At 41.2% G+C, this 22,268-nt stretch overlaps 1 long non-coding RNA gene across 1 annotated transcript in view; it reads left to right on the top strand.

Annotated features, from left to right (window-relative positions):
* The first annotated feature begins 4,136 nt into the window (after positions 1 to 4,136).
* The window catches only part of LOC107499575, a 91,312-nt gene continuing 73,180 nt past the window's right edge, over positions 4,137 to 22,268 (top strand). Inside the window, exons 1-2 of the long non-coding RNA XR_004955876.1 lie at positions 4,137 to 4,240; positions 16,836 to 16,909. This is a non-coding gene — a long non-coding RNA (uncharacterized LOC107499575). The remainder of the gene's footprint in view (positions 4,241 to 16,835; positions 16,910 to 22,268) is intronic.

Raw genomic sequence — 22,268 nt, 5'->3', positions numbered from 1 at the left:
AGTGCCGCTGCAGGTGTGGCCTTTGTTGACACCCAGCTCCACTCTGCAGCAGATGCTTGCTGCTTCCTGTCTAAAGAAGACAGCAGGAGGGGCTGGGACTACCTTCTGTTTGTACCTGCCACGGGCAGTGTTTAAAGTGATCCAGGAAGAAAAGCCAACGGCAAGTCTACCAGGAGAAGCCTGGTCTCTGTGTTAATGATTTTCACAGGTCAGCTGATCCCTTGAGACCACCGTGTTCCTGGCCATACTTGTGACTGCAGATACAGCTGTTGGCTTCTTCCTCTGCGCACCTCCCCTGACCTGAAGACCTCCAACCCCGATGTTCCTTGGTGGTTAGGGCTGATGTTTCCTCAGGCCTCTTTGTGCTTACCCCTGCACCTCACCCAGCCCACTATTTCTTAGATTTTTAAAGAAGAAACAAACTAAAAAACTACCTAAAAACAGTTTAACTGATGAGGAATTCTAAAAATGACTGAAGAATAACCTTTGTGGCATATGAACCTTGGTACAAAGCAGCGCTTTCAAGGGCGCTGTGGGACATTCACCCCCACAGTGGTTGGCCGCATTAGATGGTGAGTTTAATTTGTTTTTAATTTAGCAAGAATTCGTTCAGTGACATTCTACTTTCACCAGCCCTTTGGAGAAAGGACCATGTTTTCAAATTGTCAGTTCCTTTCTGTGATAAAAGCCCTGTTGTCCTATTCGTTCCCTTTCTTTCCTGCTCAGACAGGAGCTCCCACTCTCCAGCCTCCATGAGTATTTGTAACTGCTGGTAAAGGAGGAAACCAAAACAGTTTGTGGGAGGTCAGTAGAGGCAGAAAGAGAGAAGAACTGTGGTGTGCAGACTTTCCACAAATGACTTTGCCTGTCCCTGAACTGCGCCTTCCTCCACCAGTCTCCACCCAGGCGTCACTGTCAGTGATGGCAGGTCAGTGCGAAACCATCTGAGAAACCACAGGCTGCCCCAGGGACTGCTGCCGCCTCTGCTGCCCTGGAAATGATTCTCTGCTGGGAGTGGACAGTCTACAAGCGCGGATGAAAACAGCTGATCTCAGATTTGAGAAGGAAAAAGCAAGGAAGTCTTTACACATACAAAATGTTGGGAACCTGAAGTTACGTATGAGATAGGAGCTTTCTTTCGCTTAGTGCTGGGTGTTGTCACTATAGAAGGGACACTATTCCGTCAACATATGTTTATTGGGTGTCTGCTATGTGTCAGGCCCTGTGCTAGCCGCTGGGATACACTAATGACAAGAGTCTTGTTTTCACAGAACTGAGAGCTGTGGTCTCCAAATTTTAGTCAATGCTCAACTCTATAGAAAAAAAATGAGCCTGTCTATGTTCCTTTAATTTATTTATAAATTATGTAATGTATTGCTACATTATATAACTCATATAAAATGGACATATGAAGTAAACTGATTAGTAGGAGGTAAATATATCTATCTCTCTCCCTATACATATGTCTATAAAGAGAGAGAGAGAAATTCTAATATTTTCTTGCCACCCTCCAGTGGCTTATCTTACATAGCTTCTAGGGATCGAGCACCCACTATGGGGACCACAAAGGGGATTATGAGTGTGGTCTCGAGTCAGATTTCCTAGCACCAGCATATACTTTGTGTGTGATCCAGGATTTGTTATTTAATTTCTCTAAGCCTTAGTTTCTCCATTCGTAAAATGGGTGTTATCATAATACCTTTCCCAGAGTTGCCGTGAAGATTAAATGAGATAATCTGTGTCAAGTGCGTAGGAAACTTTCTAGTATTTGGAAAGAACTCAATAACTGTTAGTTATAATCATTACAGTCTCTTGGGAGAAGAACATTAATTTACCAACTAAATACTTAATTTCAATTGTGACAAGTAACGTGAAGGGTAAGTATAGGAGGCCAGGAGGATGTGTATGAGGGTCAGTTTTGACTGTGTTTTGAGTTTAGGAGAGAGCCAGGGTTAGAGCAGGGATGGAACATTTTCAGTTGAGGGAGCAGCTCATGTGAAGGCCTGAGGCAGGAAAGACTCTAACTCATTGGAGGAGGGGAACAAAGACCCTGTGAGTAGAGAACAGATGCCAGACTCAATGAGGGAAGAACACCATAGTCATTGTATCTGTCAAGGATCTTAGTTACAAATGACAAAACCCACTCACAATAATTTAAACAGAAAAGGACTTTATTAAAGGATATCTCAAAATCTGTAGGAGGGCCAGAGAGTCAGGCTTGGAGGTCAGGAAGCCAGAACAGTGTTCAGACCAACCATACCAATGGAGTTAATGAGCAAAGGGCCCTGCTGCTGACTCCAGCTTAGATTCTAGAGCACAGCTCACACTGCTGGTACTGCTGACCGCTGGACACTACCATTACTACCCATTGCACAGTTGACTTCCTCATGGCTCACTTCTGAATGAAGCCTTATCTAAGACCATCTGACAGGCAGAGCTTAGATCACATGGGCGAGGCCTAGCAGCAAGGGAAGCAGGAAAAGTGAGTATTTTGGCTACTACTGTAGGGAAGTGGTCACCCCTAAGATGGGAAATTCCCCAGATGTAGGAATGGTGTCAAGGATTTTGGACTTGCCTTCTCTCACATCGTCACATATCTGCTTTCCTGTGATCAGTAGGGTTGGAGAGGGGCAATGAGATTTAGCATTCTTCTTTGCAGAGGTGGAAGAGAAAAAACAAGCCCCATATAACCAAACCCTAACCTCAACCGTTTAAGAAATGAAAAAAATTTCTACTTCTTAAAAATTTTGTCCTTTTATCTGCAATTTTATGAAACCCTTTTCAAGGCATGGTCTTGAAGGAGCTATTGCATGAACTGGGGTTTATGTGCAACCAACACTGAAAAACATCCCTTCGAAGTGTATGTCATTCCAGTTTAGTTCCTCTCAAGACAGTTGCAGGTCTTTTCTCTCAAAGTTACAATGTATAACGTCCTGATTCAGATGCCAAAATTATGTTTTGTTTTGTTTTGTTTTTTGTGGGAGATTGGGTCAAGGAATAATAGGACGTGAAGGGACAGAAATATGAGATGAAAGCATTTTGCATGTCAGAGGAAGATGGATCAAAAAAGTAAGGTGAAGATCGAACAAGAGAAGCTACTTTCTTTAAAAAAAAAAAAAAAGTTGCCTTTTTAAAACAGTAACCCTAATGATATCATGATTTTTGTTGATTCGGCTTTTTTATGTTACCAGAGATAAATTACTGCTTTAGTTTAAGTAATAAATAATGCATTTCTAAACACAGCAAATATATATTAAAAAAATAGCTGTAGAGAAAAAAGGTCAAAATGAAACTGGGATAGGATGATTTCTATGCAGCTCAATATTTTCTCTTAAGTAGTCTGAGTTAAGACCAAAAATAGGGTTCTCACTCAATTATGTTATTCAACATAAAATGGTCCAGTGCTTTAAAAATGGAAGGTAGATAAATCCTCTAATATCATGATGCAAGCCATTTTAAAGAAGTGAATCTTGAATCATTATTTTAATGACAATAAATAATCAGAAATTATTAACTGCTTTTTTTAAAACAAGCTAAAACATTATAGACCAGTTCACTGTAATGAACCTTTTCTTAATATCACACACACACACACACACACACACACACACACACACACACACACACATATTCTTTTTAAAAAAAGAATCCTCTTGTAGTCAAGAAAAAAAAAATTGACTGTTTTTGGTATCATCACCTCCCTGAAACTTCTACTAACTTTTGTTTTAGTGCTTTTCTCCTAAGAAAGTGGTTCTTAATCTTTTGGGGGCTAACAGAATACTTTAGTATCTGATGAAAGTTATGAACTCTTTCCCTAAAAAAATGTAGTCTCACCTTACTCCTGCAACAAATTGGTTTGTAGTTTCAAGGCGGTTCAAGGACCCCAAGTTGAACTCCTGCTTTAAATCTTGGCTTTCTTTCCACAAATCATGGGGAAGGAAAACAAGAAGCTCAGGCTGGTGGTTGGTGATGGTGTCCCTGATGATAGACAGTCCCAAAGTGGCAATGGCAGTAGTCGTTCTTGCATGCAGTCCCCTGAAATACTGGGTTTGGTGGTCCTAGATTAATGGAGGGGTTTTGCACCTAATCAATTAGATTTTATTAAATGAAAGTTGTCAGGTAGAAGGAAGTGAAAATGACCACAGCACTGCTTCCCTCTGGCTTCTCAGGACCCCATCTCCATAAGCCTAACAAACCCTGCCAGGACCAACACTATGCCGTCCTTCCAGAAATCCTACAGGTTAGTGCTTTTGAATAATACATTCTTGTTAACTTCTTAATGACAAAGAATAACTTCCTTATTGAATTTCTACTATCAGGTAGACATTTTGAAAAAAAGGGGACTTTAATGTCTTTCTCCAAAGAAGTGTCTTCTCTGGCAGGTAGGTGTCCTCCCTTTGTTGAATTCCTACAACTCCTGAGCAGAAGACAAAGCCGTTTTATTACAAAATTACACATGAGGAAGACAATGAAATAGCTTTTGGACAGTGAACAGGAAATATAAACTTCTACAAGGAGGAAGGGGCTGATAGCATCTCTTTTCCAAAGAGGCTGCGGTACCATGTAGTGGCAAGATTTGAGGATTTAGAGTAAAAATCTAGTTCTAATCCTGCCACTTTGTCTTTCCAGCTCGAGGGTGGGTGGGTGGGTAGGGCAGCTGTAAGCCTCCTGAAAAAATGATTATACCCAAGTGTGCATACAGGCCTCATTTTGTGGCTTTCAGTTTTGAACATTAGTGGTGAAACCATGACAACAGTATTAACCCTGAAGGCTTAATTTTGGGCATATTTCCTCAACTTCCTGAGCCCAGTTTTTGCCATCTTGTAAAATGAGTGTGATAATACCTCAAAGTGTTGTTATGTGGCGTTAAAGGAAATAATGCATACTATGTATTTCATCAATTCTAAGATACATGTTTCTCCCCACGTTCCCGCCCCCACATTAATAAGTTCTTTGAAACTGAGATGGCATTGAGGAGTGGGTCCAGGTTTAGGGGGCCTGAACCTGATATTATTTGGAGCTCTTTTAAAATGGTAAATGCAAAATTAGGTAAGAATGTGAATATTTTTAAATGAGAAAAGAAATCACAACAAATTATGAATTTTAAAAAGCCTATATAAACCACACACCATAAAATCCACTGAAACACCATAATATTTATTAAATAACTTCCTGTATTCTATTTTTCTTTTTTTTTTTTTTTAGCTGTGTGACAGTGATTTTGTTCTGTTATTTCTACATAGAGAACAGATAGACAATTCAGTCTTTCTTCTCTATGGTTGATGGAAATTTATTTTTTACTATACATAATTCAGAAAAGTGTTTTCCAGCTCTCCACTTATTTTCAGGTAATGTCAGATAAATTTTTAGGATTGCTGTTAAAACCTCTATGAAGTTTCTTTCATATGTTATAAGAAATGGAAAAATTTTCCACAGACTAATTTTTGGCTTCACACACTTCCAACCTTGTTTCTTTTCCACTACCCATGCCATATATGTCTGGGGAGCTTGGCAGACATGTTTATATTGGGTACAACCTTGAGACCCACACCTGAGGTTCTCACTGCCAGAGAACTGGAACAGTGGAGAGTAGAGATCGTGGAAGCCATTGCTACACTAAGATGGCTAGCAGTAACTACATCAGTGTTACTGTGACCACATAAACATATCCCACTGGACCCAAACTAAATGTATCCCCAACTAGACTTCCTCTTTAGGAAGATCCCCAAATTGCCCATGGCCACTCCAGTGCCGCCCAACACAAGCAGAAGTGTGACAGAGAGGAAGTCAGAGTGGAAAGAGACAGTGGTCCGACTGAAGTTAAAATATCTTTTGCAAATTTCACAAAAACACATGGCCATGTGAACACATTGCTGGGGCCCCTCTGGGAACCTTAGAAGGGTCCATGCAAGTGTGGAGCCCTGAGGTTTATCATGTTTCCTTTGTTTCACAGTAAATACACCTTGGATGGCATCCTTCAGTTAATTGGTAGTGTTTTTGCTTTCCTGGTAGCACATGAAATAATGAATGTGTTACAGTTGGTGGTGACTTAAATTCCATAAAATACATATAAAGCATCTCACAGAGTAGCTGGCACATATCAGGGCTCAGTAATTGTTCCTTCCTTCCTCCCCTTAGTGAAAAACAAAACAAAACAAGGAAAAAAACAAAAAAAGCCCAGAGCTCTAACAGTGGCAGGCGCTCATGCCCTTCAAGAGCATTATTGAAGAATCAGCTTTGTATACGTTGATATACCATTAGTTTGCCTATAAAATTTTTAAATTGCTGTTTTTGAATTCATAGATCTTAGTTCAAAGTCAATACAAAGTGATTGATGGGTAACTACCAAGCACCCAGGGACAGAAGATGTCCTTTTGCTTTGTCAGTGGTCGATGATAATGGACTACCAGCCAATCACTAGTAAGGCAAGCCCTTTGCTAAGGATGAGGGGAAAAAATGGGCTGCAATGTTTTGAAGGCAACTGACTTTTGCAGAGTAGAGGAAAAATTTCCCTGGACTCAGCCCTGACACTACCCTCCACCTTTCTGAAGGGCAGGTGCAAGACAACCTGAGCTCAAGCCCCATTAGGGCACAATGAATGACATTGTGTTTCATGTTCCCTTCTACTTCCTTCTTCATCTTCTCTTTCACTCTTTCCTTTCCTCCAATTTGCCCAAATTTTCTAAATTGCTTACTTGTTGTCACTTTTTGAAAAAAGAAAAAAGATTCTACTTTCCATCGTGTGTGAGTGTTCTTGAGTATGTGTTAACTTCCCACCCCTCAAAGTTATTAATGTATCTAAAGAATTAGGACATGGAATTCCGAAATACAAGGGATCTGGGAAGCCTGTTTCTGGCACCAATTTAAATTTGCCATAATTCTGAGGCTGCCAACAGCTTTCACAGTAGCCTGTACATTAATGCTGCTCTTAAACACAGGAACCTTGTTTGTCCCACACCAGAGTAGGTATAATCATGATGGTGTTATTTCATGAACAGCTATGGGACCATGAATAGTTAAAGTTCATTCTAGAATGAGCAAGGAATTTATCGGAATAAAGGCATGTAATAAAAAAGCAAGCTTCTTTCAATTTCTAACAAGGAGCTTGGTGTGTCTGTAATCTGATTTTGTAACCATTGTTTTCTGTAAAGTAATTTAGATGCTACATTAGTTCTAATTATGATTACCTGTTTAGAACCCTGATACCTTCTTGATATATTATTCCCAATAGCGTATATCTGGAAGTGACTTCAACCAATTACATTAACTCTTATTCCCTGGGTTTTAATGTGGTTCACCAGACAGGAGCCAGGTTGTCCAAGTGTACAACCCAGATAGCACAAGGCAGTGGCTAGAAATAGTTTAAATTACACTAAGATGCTGTGTGGTCTGAAGGTGAATCTAAGTGAAGGAATGTGATACAGCTGGGGTTTGGAGAGGGGGTCATCTTTTGATATCTGAAATGTCTTGACCAACTGGCATTTTAGGGATGATGTTAATGACTTTCTTTCATCTGGTGCCAAGTCTGCTTCTGGTGTTTGACTAGTAAAGGTGGCAGTCATAATAACAATGACGATATATATCTTCAAAAAATTTCCCTTAAATGTAGTAGATGTAGCAGCATTAGGACAGATGTCAGAAGAGTCCTTACAGTCTACTTAATGTTGCTACTAATGTGATTAAAATGCCTTATAAAAGCCCTTTTTGTATTGTATGGCAGGTACCATTATTCCCATTTTACAGATGTTTAAACTGAGGTAGAGAAGTTTGGGCATGTATTTAATATTACTTACGGAGTAAACAGTGGAGATAAGATTTGAACCTTAGTTCCCTGACTTCAAATTGTCCCGTTCACACTACCTCCCCCACTGATCTCGTACCCCAGGCAGCAGTGGTGGCAGGAGTTCATGGGAGAATGGCAGGGGTACCCTCCACACTCTGTGAATCTGCCAGGGGAGCAACATACTCCAAGACTGTCCTTATGGGGCATGTGCTCTCTCCCTTTACACATACGGGCTGTCAGAGGACTAAGGAAATTCTACATGAGAGAGATTTATACAACATCTTCATTGACCTAGTTCTAGAAGCAACATCCAGCTACATAGGATTAACTGGCATTCGAGGCATTTAGCATGGAGAAAATGCATTCTTCTCCAGGGTCAATTTCAGCCATTATCCGTATGTCTAAATTAAAAAAAGAGGGCAAACCTACTCTGGGCTGAATTAAGATGTATGTGTGTCTATGTGTTTCTCCTTTTTCCCCTTCTGAAATCAAATTTAGTGGTATATTGGCAGATGACCATTGGAAAGCTAATGGCAATGACAGTTTTCTATGAGACATTTTCCTATGGTGTCCTGTCCTCCTGAAATACAGAAGAAATATACAGAAGAAAGGCACTGTTGGGATCCTGAAAAAAATATTTAGCAGATGAGAGTGCAGGATGATGGGGAACAAAGTACTCAGAAAGCAGAGACATTTAAACCTCGTTCCGTAAAACCAATGTGTTGGCTACTTCCCACCCCGACTCAGTAGTGGGACACAAGAGCTGGGAAGAATTTCACCACGAAAGAATGGATTGTTCACAGCTGGGATCCCCAAAACCTGCTGTAGACCACCAGTACCCAGCTGTGGCTTGTTAAAACCCAGGTCTGCAGAGCAGGAGGTGAACCAGCAGGCTAGTAAGTGAAGCTTCATCTGTGTTTGCAGCCAGTCCCCAGCAGATTATCAGATTATCAGGCTTTAGATTATCACAGTCCCTGGTGTCAAAAGGTTGGGGACTGCTGGTTTACATCACAGACAATAGGCTGGTAGGTTTCATTTCTCCTCAGTCCTATAAGAGCATGTAACTTGAAACCAGTTTCATGAAATAACTCCTGGATTTCAATGACTGATGCTTGTGGGTCAAAAAGCCCGGAACCGACCTCCGTTGCTAAGGATGCGGTGGACAGGGTCTGAGAACTCACCTCTTTAATGAACCTGCCAATAGTGCTCTGCCAGGCCTGGGAGCATGGAGGCCTTTGAGAAGGCCTGAGTCACATCTTTAATTTGTGTGACCTGCTTTACTCTGGACTCCTGTGAGATGGATACTCATGTGAACTGTTTGGTGGTGCCTCCTTGTGCTGGGGCTACTGGGAAAGCAGAATGAATTCTTTGGTATTTGGAGTCCAGCAGTTTTGGATTAAGCAAGGCTAAGGGATCTCTGAATGGTTAAGTCCAAGGTGTTCATATGTGGGCAAGAAGTTCTCACCCCAATGAATGGAATCTGGGCTGTGCCTCTCTCCTGCTCTTACAGAGGGGCAAAAAGGGTGGTTGACACAACCTGCTGTTGGTAATGGGTAAGGTCCAGGAGTTTGGTACCATCTGGTGCAGTGGGTTTTTCCCTTTACCCTGACTCATGGTAGGAAATACACAATGCAGTATATACTCGCACACATAGTATTTACATAAAAACTAGAATAAAAGTTTCTTAAAATAGTACTTGCCCTTGCATGCAAAACAGCCTGATATTTTTTATGCTATTTCATTTTAAAAATGCCAATGGTGACTTACTAAATGGATTTTACACCTGCTTATAGATCGCAACCTTTAGTTGGAAAACTGACCAGGAATAGCATGAGCCCCGGTGAAAACTGTATGAGAGCGTAGGGAGGCAACTACTCAGGGAAGGCAGGAGTAGGCCTGGATCATGATTATTCTAAGCCAGTTCTGAATTATTGACTAGTGATTTTCCTTTAGGGAGGGGCATGTGACACAATTCTATCCATCTTCAGTGGGGCACCTGGGCATGATTTTCCCTGCTCTAAAGAAGGGACGTGAGGAAGGGGCATTCCTTTTTCTGATCCTGGACACTGTTTTCTAAATGTGCTACCTGGACCTGGGACAGGACTATATTCAAATATAGTGACATAATATGTGGGCCCCAAACCTGGCCATCACAGGATGTGATAGGAGTAGACGGGGTTCTTGATGATATTTCAGAGCCACTGCACTAACAAACTTTGGAATTGACCTACTTCTGGACTAGTTATTTGAGATAATATATTTTTCTTATTGTTCAAGCTTCTTTTAGTCGGGACCTTTATTGTTTACATCCAGAATTAAAGACTGATTTATATGTTTCTTGCATCTGGAGTATGTACTATGAATTTTTTAACTTTGAATCACCTGAAAACCTGTACAATCCAGTTGAGGCCACTTAATTACCCCTCCCCCCTTAAATATGGCGTTTAATCAAGTTCACATCATAGATGCCTTCTTTTTTGTAAACTAGAGTGATCAAATGATCGAAATTTTATTAACCAATGCAACAAATAATGCAGCTGTGTGATTTTGAGCAAGTTACTTAACCTCTCTGTGTCTCAGTTTTAAAATTAGTTATAAAGCAAGAATATTAGACTAGAGACGATTTTCATTGCTAAGATTTTGTGATGTTATGGGATAGTGTCTGAGTGAAATTCCACAGAGAAAGGAGTTTGCCTATAAGCCACAGTCATGACTATTTGTGGGGCCTTTATGTTTGAATAGAAAGTTTTATGTAGGGGTAGGGGTCATATATTGAGATTTGATAGGACAGGGCTAACAATCAGAGGATCTAGATTGAGGTCCTCACTCTGCTATTTGGTGGCTGTAGAAACTTCATATACACTACGTCAGTCCCTGTGTATAAAGCTGCCTTGGATACTCTATTCTCTGTGAACATCTGTTTCCCCTGCCATAAAATGGAGATAATAGAACCTCATCTGTTGACTTTTCAAGGTAATATGAGAATCAAATAAAGGAATATAGATAAAAGCACGTGGTTAGCCATTAGTATGCTATACGGAAGGTTTTGCTCTTTGGTAATGTAAGCCATTAGTCTGCGTTTAGCTTGTGAAATTCTGTGCTCTGTTTCTAACAAACTTGCAGAAACTGTTTAGATCCCAATTTTATGCTGGAGAAATAACCATGCTCCTTAGCTGTGCCCTTTTCTTCATACTCTCCTGGTTTCTAAAGAACTGTTCGTGGCTAAATAGTGAACACAGTCCACTGATTTTATTCCCTGACTTTTCTTACTTGCTAATAAGTAACTACCATTGTTTCTATAATAAGAGAACTGAGCAAATGACTTCAGGGGTACAGGGGTGTGTTTTAGGTTGAGCATAGACCTGCCCGGAGTTGACTTTCTCTTAGAAAAGTCCAAATTTTCATTTAAATACAACACTGGCTCAGAAATCAGAACACCTAGTTATCCTCAGAAGGCAAATCAATGAATTAGACATAAACAAAAAAGCGTGTTGATTTGTTGTCCCTAACAATGTGGTTCGGTTTTAAAATAAAAGGGGAATAATTATATTCCAAACTAAATGTGTGGAGTCAAGTTCTTCCTGCTCCACCCGCCCCACCCCCTCCTGGCCCCCTGCAGCATGAAATTCTACAGGTCTTACTCATTCTTCTGGGTGATCTAATCTGAAGTACCAAGAGCTTAAATGATTTCCCTAACTGGTGAGTATCTCTCACAAACTCTGTCTTTAGAGCTGGGGCCCAATGCCTGGGCTCTGCTGTTAATGACCATCCCATATGTCTCTATAAATAGCCCATTATCAAATGCTTTTTATCAGGCTTGGATTGGACAACAATTGTTACTCTACACTTCTCTTCCTTCCCTCTCGTCTGATTTTAAATGATCTCTGACAGCCAGGATGTGATAAATCTACTGTGTTTAGAGTTCAGAGTTGTGAACACGATTTTCCAACATAAGGCAGGCTAGAAATACATATTTTAGACAAAAGATGGAAATCCTACCAATTGGTGGTGAATTTGCTCCTAGTTTCTCTCTTCCCTTTCAGGAAACGTGGTGCAGGTCTCCTGTCCTTGTTAACACCAGCTTCTCCAGTCTGGCTCTAAATCATTGCCTTGGCAACGCCACTTCCCACAGTCCACAAAGCTTTGGACAGCCAGTCTCTGTTTTGCTTTTGTCTCTTTTTCATTGACCAAGAGAATATAGAAGCCTGTGACCCTACTCATCTCAGCTTTGTTTTGTCCAAATTGGTTTGTGCAAAGAGGAAAACCAGGATTTCGAAGCATAGGTTAGGCTGGCACTGTGCATGGCAAAATAGATCACAATAGAGCAGCTGGACATGAGCACTTTTAACGAACAGGAGAGTCTGGCCAAACAGGACTGAATAGGTTAGTGTCATTCATTTCAAATGCTAATTTTGAGGGGAGAATGCCTCTTCTCTGTTTTTATACATCATCAGTTCCCTTCCCTAACAAGCAGTTACTGAGACGAAGGTGTTCCAGAGATGAAGGTGTTCCCACAGCAAGCATTCTATTCACCTTAGCATGCTTACTGCACAGTTTGGGCAAAGCCTGTGTCTTTTCAATCTGCATTTTCAAAAGTTTGATTTGTCATTAACCCTGCAAAAGTCTGGAGCAGGGGAGGTTTAATTAATTAAAATGAATTAAAATGTAAACCCAGGTTTACAACTAACTGGTTCATCTTCATTGAGCAAGGCTTTCCGACTGGTTTCAAAGGGGAAAAGGACTAACATTTACTGGGAGCTCACTATGTGCCAAGATCATTAAATTCTCACAACAACCCTATGAAACAGGTACTGTTTTTGCTTCATCCCCACCCCTTTGGGAGTTCTGTCAAGTGAGGGTGGTGCTGCTGGGGGTCGATGATGGCAAGCAACAGAAAAGGGTTTCAAAGGCAACACCTAAGTAAGCTGCATGCTACTTAATTGTCCCAAGAGCCATCCTTGGATAAGTGGGTATAACCGATAGGACATTGATGGCCCAGGTTACTAGCATGACTTTCCACAAGCAATTTGGAAAACACCTTGGATAACCCCATCAAGTTATGTTGAACTAAAGTGCATGCCTAGGTTTTCAGATAAGGTTGGTTCAATAACCTCATGATTTTTTTAACACCCGTATTTTAGGGCTACTAACAGAATACTATTGTTTGTGGCTTAAACAACAAATATTTATTTCTCATGGTTCTAGAGGCTGGGAAGTCCAAGGATAAGGTGTCGGCAGACCCAGTATCTTCTGATGAGGACACTCTTCTTGGTTTATAGACAAATGTCTTCTTGTTGCATCCTCACATGACCAAGAGAAAAATCATCTCTTGTGTTTCTTCTTATAATGGTATAAGCCCATTCATGAGGGCTCTATTCTCATAATGTAATTACCTATCAAGACCCCACCTCCTTATACCGGAACACTGGAGGTCAGGATTTCAACGTATGAATTTGGATAGAAGACACAAACATTTAATCTATGATGGTCTGGTTTCAGTGTCTCTGAGGTTATCAGATTTATCAAAGGAGCTTGATGACTTGGGTATGGATACACCCATGTGATCTGATTTTTCCTTTCATCTGGTTAACAGCTTATGAGTTGGGGTAGGGGAAGGAATCTTCCTCTGTAGAAAAGTTCTGCACCAAAGAGGCAGTAGGGTGTAATAGTTACAAGCACAGATTTTGGGTCCAGATTTTGGATTCAGACTGAGGCTTATCATCCAAATTCTCTCATTTATTTTTTGTGTGATGCTAGGCAAGTTTATTAATTTCTTGATGCCTCGATTTCCTCACCTATGAGATGGGGATAATAAATATGCTTACCACCCACAGAAGTTGTGAAGATTAAGTAAATTAATATATATGGTGTTCAAAATCAGTGCCTGGCATTTAAAAAACTCTTTACAAGTATTTGCTGTTGTTGCTGTTATGGTGCCTGTATTGGTTTGCTAAGGCTGCTATAATAAAGTACCACAGATGGTTAGGCTTAAACAATACAAATTTACTTTCTCACAGTTCTAGAGGCTGGACGTTTAAGATAAAGGTTGGGTTTCTTCTGAGGGTCGTGAGGGAAGGTTACATTTCAGACTTCTCTCTTTGGCTTGTAGATGACCATCTTTTCATGTGTCTGTGTCCGAATTTCCTCTTCTTATAACGACTTCAGCTATATTGTATTTGAGCTAACTCTGATGACCTTATTAAAACTTAACTGCCTCATTAAGAACCCTAGCTCCAAGTAAGGTCACATTCTAGGGGTTCAGAATTCAACATAAGAATTTTCAAGGGATACTATTTAACCCACGACAGTGCCTAAACAAAGTTCTTAATGAAAGAGTCATTTTCAGGGTAAAATTTATTCTTACGAAGTGCCTTGTTTTTTTTTCCCTTTTTTGAGTAACCAGTATAAATTTTATGACTTTCTCATGTGATCTACTTATAGACTATTTTTTAAACCCGTGTAAATATCTTGGTCAAAGTTCTATGGCTGGTGGGCAGGATGGATTCAATGGCACTTTCTCGCAAGGGAAAAATCCAGAGAATTGTAGGTCAAGCAGTAACTTCAGTACATAAATTAAGGGCAGGATCATTATAACGCACTTAAGCTTTTTTTTTTTTTGGTGGACTCAACTTAATTATTTTATTTTTGATAACTCATCGTGAGCAATCACTTTCTTCAATGGATTGTTATTAGGAAATACCATGTTAGCCAAGTCCCAAAATGCTGGTGGCTGGCAGGAAGAGGCACCTCTGTGTGTGAGCCGGGACTGCTCAGGCATGGCTGAGTACTGGTAGAATTTACCTGGGATTCTACTGTCTAGCTACAGGTTAGTCATCCTCACATAGGCTGGGTATGTTAGGTAAGATCATTTGGGTGGCAAATATCAGAAACTAACTCTAGCTAACTTAAGCAGGAAAAGGGCTATCCTGGGAGAACACTGGGAAACTCACTGAGTCCCAGAAATCAGTGAATTCCCGGCTCTCAGGAGACTAGGCCCTCCTAAGGGCAGAGCTCTAGGCCTGTGCTAGGTTTTTTCCATTTGCCCCTTCACTCGACTTTCTACTCTTCTCATCCTGCTCTGTGCTTCTGTGGCCTATGTCAGTGGGTTCTATAGGCTATATCCATGGGCTCCTGTTCTCTTGACTTCTGGCTGCATTTGGCCAGTGGCGAATCCTGTCAGGAGATCAGAGGAACAAAGGAGTGTGAGGTCAAGACATTCCTCCCCCTAGCTCCTACCTTAGGGAATGCCTTAGGTTGGCCATATCTCTTGGCAGCATTCCCAGGTCATCTTTAGGTGGCCTTTCAACATGACCATCTCCTTTCAAGTTCAAGTAACACTTCTTGCCTTTCATCTCTTTGGTCTTAGCTATGGCAAGAGCTCTGTTTTTACCATCCCCAGGGAATTGCACTACCCTTTTCAGTTTCCCTACACCTTAATTAGTGCAGTGCTGGGCCACATTGATGCTTGAGGCAAAAGGAAACATCCATAATACCCATCCTGTTTTTATTCAAAATATTAATATTTTGCATTAATTTAGATTTTTTAAATTATTGCATTAAAATATTGTCTTGCTTACTGAGATTTTTGGTGTCCCCTTAAAGTTTGCACCTTACATCAGCACCTCCTTCACTTTACTCTAGTCCCAACCTGTACTGCATTTTTGTAAATTGTCTTTTTATAGAATCCTTCTCTCCGAGTGAGCAATTTGTATCCTGATAGGACCCTGATTGATGTAAATACTTCCTTCAAAAACATAGATGGAAATTGTTGGCTCTCAGGCAATAGTTTACCAAAGATGATTGATTTGACCAGGACAGCTTGGAAACTTAGTTGAAAACTTAAAAAAAAATTGGAAGACTTTCACAAAAAATATAGATTTCTGGTTTCTCTTAAAAAGTATGTCAAACAATGTGGCAACACTAGGCTCCTTTCCGTCCTGGCAACAATTCACTGGAGCTGAGTAGCAGCTGTCCCTTTAGATTGGGTACATCTCTCCTGCTGGACACACTCCTTACTATACCCAAACACAGACTTAGTGTTAGTTGCCATTTATTTCACAATGGCACTGTTGTTTTTATTGCACTTGTCTTGCTTACCCAGCTGACCCATGCAGGGTACTGATTTTGAGATATGTGCTCTAACTCTGGGCTGTTATACATTTCTACTCCCAATTCCCATCCTCTGAGCCTTCTGGTTCCAGTCTGCCATTCCCAAGAGAATGGATTAGATTGGCTCAATTCGAGGGAGGAAGCCACCTCAGCAGCAAGCAGCTATGACCAGGATCTTGTGGTTGAGTACCTGCTTGGGATCTGTGCCTAAAGATGCAAAGTGGGGATTTCAAGAGAAGAGGGATTGCTTCTAGGGAAGAGCGACCTATGACACTGCAGGATAGCTCTCGAACCAAAGTAATATTGTACATGTTTTATGTTTTACTTAAGCTTTAACTGTTCAGAGATGACACCCGATAATGTCCCATTTAGTGAGTTTTGCAGATTAAATTCTTCTAAGTGCAAAATGGCAACAATTAATGCAATTCGAAATGTATCCTTTATGTAAGCAGTGCCTGTGAGAAGGACACAGAAATGTGTTTATGCACCATAGATTGGTGTTCCAAATTTCCATTTAAGATACAGATCTGTGGTCTAGTTTGAGGCTGATGGTGGAACTCAGGTTTTGTACCTCTGAAATCTGAGGCTAAGAATGGCAAACGTGTGACCCCATGGTTCTGTCTCTTGCCTGGCCCATGGCAGATGTTGTTAATATACTGCAGAAATCCTTACTGCTAAGCTTCAGGATCCTTCTCAATACTGCTCTCTAAGAAGCTAGCACTGACTAAGCAGGTGGCACATGAAAAAAAATCCATTTGCCACTCCTGCCCCAAAGACGTTCTGGGTGACTTATTAACTTATCATAGAGCCTCTTTGAGCTACTAAGGCCAGCATTTTATTGACATGTATGAAAGTTGGGATGGAGACTGCCGTTCAGAGCAGATTAGAGGCTGGATGCTCTCAAGTCGTCAAGGTAACTCTGTCACCTGTGGTTTTGTTACAGATCCAAGGAAATCAGCCTTCTCTTCTGAGAAGCCTCAAACAGACAAAGGCTACTTCTTATTTAGTTTAAGGCAGGTAAGTAATTTTGTTGGGTCACATGGCAGTTGGGAAGGTGAGTGAGTGAGCGAGTTGTCATAGGCCCCTGGAGTCAGACAGGCCCTAAGGGGACTCTTCAGAGGGCCCAGATAGCATTTTTTCCTCAGGGTCCTGGCAGGGGCCAGCTGAGGAAAAGGCATCAGAGAAGCCCACTTCTTTCATTTGCACGTCTCGGGCCTCCATCCACAGCAGTGCAGTGGTTGACGGACCTGGCAGGCTGCCAGGCACAAACACTGCACAGTTGGTCATGAACCTGATCTCCTTATGCATTCCCTGTAGCCTCCTCCCTGTTTCCTGATACTTAAGTAAATAATCTAATGTAGATTAATTTAGTTTGAATGAAAGCCTTGGAATTAAACGTTTTGTCCTTCTCAGGACATTTATATATGCTATTATTTAGGGGGTCACTTCTTGACTTCGTCATCCCTCTCTTGTGTCAGCCATTCCTCAGCTTTGAGGAAGGCTCTGGAACGTATGGATGGGAGGGGACCTGGGCTGTCTATCAGGATGCCCTGTGCAAGTACCCTTGCCTCTCTTGGTCTTAGTCATCTTATTTAAGATTTGGGGCTTGGGATTGGTGATTAAGTTTTCTTCTAGTTCTCATAGCTGTCAGTCTAGCTCTGAGATATCATTCTAAGCTCTGACTTTCTCAATCACTTAATAATGATAATGAACAATTATTGAGACTTACTGTGTGGTTGGAATGGAGCTAAGAGTTTTATATACCTTTTCTCATCTACTTCTCATAAAACCAAGGTGAGGTAGTAACTAGTGTTATCTCATATATCAGTTAATATTCAGTTCAGCTGCTTATGTTGAAATGTCCTAAACAATAATGGCTTAAATAAGATAGCTGTTTTTCTCTTATACAAAAAAATAAAACAACACATCTGGAAGTAAGCCATGCTTCTATTCATATGGTGGCTCCATGATGTCATCAAGATCTCTATCTTTCTGCCCCATCATCCTCATTATGTAGCTCCAAGGTCACTTCAAGATAGCTGCAGTAGGGCCAATCATCACATCTCAGTTTCAGGCAGAAGAGAGGGTGAACGGGCCACCTTTTTTTATTCCTAGAAATCCTAACAGTGCTTTGCTTACTTTTCATTGGTTAGAACTTAATTACATGTTTATATCTATTTGCAAGGGACACTGGGAAATATGGTCTTTCTGTTTTCCAATCAGCAATGTAAATATTTGAGTTCCGTTATGAGGAAGAAGGAGAGAGTGGAGATTGAAGTAAATGCTTTCTTCATATCATGTTTTACCAGTGAGGAACCAGGGCACAGAGTGGTTAAAGCTCTAAAACATATAGTTGGTTGGTGATTGAGGCAAGATTTGCACCCAGCCCATCTGCATCTAGAGCCTGTGCTCTTACTTGCTTTGCTATTAAGTCCTCTCTAAAGCTCTCTTGCTGCTGCTTCCCCTTCTTATCAGATGCTATATGAAGGCTCTAAGCTTTAGCTCTCTTTTTGTATCAGGAAACCCTTTATTGAGGCTTCAGGTCCAACCACCTTCAAAATGCAGGAACATTGGGCAGAGCCATGAGCCCAACGCCAGACCGTCCTTTATCAAGGGTCCTCCTGTCACCTGTAGAGGCACAGTACACCTGTGGAGTCTCCTCTGGACACCAGGCCCAGCCTTCACTTCAGTCATTCTTGGTCCCTCTCCATGTCTACATCCTTTAGCTGACTCCAAATACCCATACTACCCTTAATTTCTATCTTTGCCCTGCAATAAATTGGTATCTCCCTTCTTGGAGCATTCATATTTAAGGAAATGAAGAAGTAACTTCTTTATTATAAAATTTCAGATGTCAGGTTTGTTGTTGTTGTTGTTTTTCCTTTTCCTTTTTGGAAGTGGGAGGTCCTTCCCAAGCAAAGTCCTTAAAACCATGCTACAAAGGCATGACCTCTGTTGACTCCTAGTCAGGTTGGTTTGTCAACAAAGTCACTGCTGGGACCTGCCATCTCTTCCTTGTCTCTATTTGTCCTTTCAGTGTGGCATAAAAACTAGAGACTTGTAGTGTGTTAGGGGACCAGCAGCACCAGAATCACCTAGGAACTATGAAAACTGCAGAACCTCGGGCCCCATTCCAGACTTACTGAATCAAAATTGTACTTAATGGGACCCAGGGAATTCTTACGTACATCACGGCTGCCAAAGCACCGACCTAGGAAAACTGAGATGTACTTTCTAATGAGCGATTATGAATGGAAGAAATTCACCTAAGTAAGAGTTTAGTTGTTAAATACATTGCTTGTTTTAGAAGAAACTGGACTGAGAAAAAGAGGGCAAGTAAAAATCAGGTATGGACATAAATAATTGCCATTTTGGGCATAGCCGTGGACCTCATATCTATTCAGTGGATCATGGAAATGTCAACAGTTCACTGACTGATTGATGTATTAGAAGGGAGAACCAGACAAGGGTAGATAAAAATCCTCATGCTTAGATTTCTTCTTAAGATTCCCTTAAAAAATTACCCAAATCAGTGCATTTAAATCTCCAAGAGGTTTTTGCAAACCAGATAAGCTTGGCATTTGGGGTTCACATAATTGGCTAGTTTTGCTAAGAGACTGCCAAAAGCACGGTTGTCTAAATAACTATTTTAGTTTACAGATACAATCTAGGTTTAAAAGGCAACATGTGACTTACTGGTTAAAAGCCCAGAGGAGAAAGCTGTTGTACTCTCAATCTCTTTATTTTTATATCTTATAGTAAGTAGTTCAGATACCTGGAAAAATAACAGAGCTACTTATTTCTATGAGCCCAGGCTTAAAATGTGGAGATCCTCAAAGAATTTCATATTTGGCACTTTTAAAATGCTTTCCCTTCCTCTAGGTTCTTCATGAACAGGGAGGTTAATGAACAGATTTTTGCTTAAATAGGCAGCATAACATAGTGTTTAAAAGCATGGACTGTAGGACCTGACATTTGGGGTTTGAGCCTAAACTTTACCAGCCTGTAAGGTGGGAGAAAGTAACCTACTACCGTTTCAGGGTGGTCATGATGACTGAATTAATGTAAGTAAAAGCTCAGAATAACGGCTAACATGTAGTAAGTTCTGTGTAAGCATTTGTTATTATTATGTCTTCCTACAGAACCTAAACATCTGGCTCCCCCTTTTTATCTTACAATTGAGGACATGGAGACCAAGGGAGGTTCAGGGTCTGCCTGCTGTATGGTGGGGGCTGGGGAACCTTCCTTGCCCTCCCTGCTCTCTTGGGGGCAGCTCTATGCTAGGCCAGCACCCACCCAGCAGCTGTGTTGAATTTTTTCCCTCCTACTCCATTTAATGAAAATGCCCTTGGGGACCCAGGTGAGGGTCAATGGCAAGAACAGAATCTCAGATTGATTCAGGTCCTGAGTTTTTGTATGTTGATCCCCCCTCACCCACATTCAAAGTTATTTTCACCTTTTCACCCCTGGCCAGGCATGTATGGTCTAGGATGTTACTGGCAACCAAACCAGTCTGTGACATCTGAGAGACTAGAACTGCTACCTCAGCTGCTATTAACAGCAGAACAGTTTTAAGCGACTGAACTCTAAGCAATAACTTCCCCAGAGTCTTGATAATTCCTCCTGCCAATTATAGCACTTTGCTGAAGATTAACTAATTAATCCTCATCATATACCCAAGAGATGAAATTAAAGATAATTCTTTCACACATGTAAAGCACCTTTTATCTAAGGATTATGAACACTGATGCATTTGTCTCCCATGACAACATTGCAAGTTTCAGAGATGACAAGGAAAATCATTACCATTTCAAGAACTGGGAACAAAGAAAACTCCCCTTCGGGACACAGAGGGGGCGATGGGGGTTGCCAAGCAGGCACACATTGGCAAGATCAAAACTGGAGTACACCTGTCTTCCTTGGGTCCTATGGGAATGTCCAGGTGGGGCTCTGACTTCAGCCTGGTCATCTTTCTTTACATTGTTCGCAATTCCTTAGGAATCATGTCTGAAATAAGGAGCAAGAGATGGTTTCATGGGAGTATTCAAGCCTATGTTTGGCTTCCTAAGGAACTTTGCATTTCTACTTTCCCACTTGTCTCCAGAATGCGGGTGGATTCCTCAGCACTGCTATATGCCAAAGTTCTATTTGTGATTGATCGGAAATGAGCCAATAGCCAAGTCCTATCCCCGGGGAGACGAGAACCTGAAAAAGACATTACAAATTGAGGACCTCAAAGGAGAGAGGAGGTAGTCGGGGTGGGAGAGAGAGAGAAGTCAGTTTGCCAAAGCTTTGGAAATAGCATTTGGTGTAAGAGAAGGGAAAAGAGCAGTTTGCACTACCTGATCCAATGATTGGTTTGCTATGATTTCTTTGTAATTCCTTTGGCAGTGAATTAAGTTTTCTTCACTTGGCAGCACAGATGGCCATTTCTGAGCTACAGCTGAAGCTGGGAAGTATATCATCCTTCATTACCCCATGGGTACTCCATTCAGGGGTGTCTCAAAGACAACGAAGGAGACACAAATGGTCACCTCAGAGGCACTACTCTGATAAAGGCCAAGCAATTGTATTTCTACCAAGCCTCCAATTATTGATACAGACAAGACTCCTGGAAACAATTTGGTGGCTTCCCTTCCTGATGGCAATTGTAGATGTGGACCTGCAGGATCTGTGCCCCTGAGATTGCTGTACCTCCATATAGGCCTCTGAAGAGTAGGTGTCAGAAGGAAATGCTCTTGCTTACCTCTAAATTTAAGAAAGAAAAAGTAAGTAAGAACTATATATTTATAGGGATTTAAAAAAAAGTCTCGTAGGTACATGACCTTATTTAATTAAGCTTTATGGCAAGCATATATCCCTAGACGGTGAACGGACACCTCTGATTTTGCTGGGCAAGCATCCCTTTCTTTAGGAAATGAACTTTTCTTTAATCATTGCATTTTGGAGGGGCTGCCAACCACAGGACTGTCCGACATTTCTCTGTCCCCCACCCCAAGGTAGGGCATATGGCTTTAGCTAGGCTACCGTACTCTGTGCCAGAGATTTGAATCTTGTGGGGAGGTTCTCTGGGAAGACAGTGTTAGTAGATGTCCACCAACTCTGTCCTTTCCTTCTTTCTGGGTACATACCTAGACTGTATTTTCCCACCCTTTGCATGTTGATGTGGTAGTGTGATCAAATTCTTTCTGAGCATTTTGTATCATTCTCAGGCCTAGACCTGAAGCCTGTGGGTACCCCTCCGACACTCTGTCCTCTCTTTGCACTGTTTGCAACAATGACATAGAGGCACTCTGGCTTCGACCGTATTGATTACAACAGTGCCCTGGTGATGGCGAAGTAATAACCTGGGAGAAACGTGGGTCTGTGGTTGACC

Source organism: Rousettus aegyptiacus, unplaced genomic scaffold (genome assembly GCF_014176215.1).
Source record: "Rousettus aegyptiacus isolate mRouAeg1 unplaced genomic scaffold, mRouAeg1.p scaffold_m13_p_2, whole genome shotgun sequence".
Lineage (NCBI taxonomy): Eukaryota > Metazoa > Chordata > Mammalia > Chiroptera > Pteropodidae > Rousettus > Rousettus aegyptiacus.
Note: the sequence above shows the minus strand (reverse complement) of the source record. Positions and strands in the feature narration are given on the sequence as shown.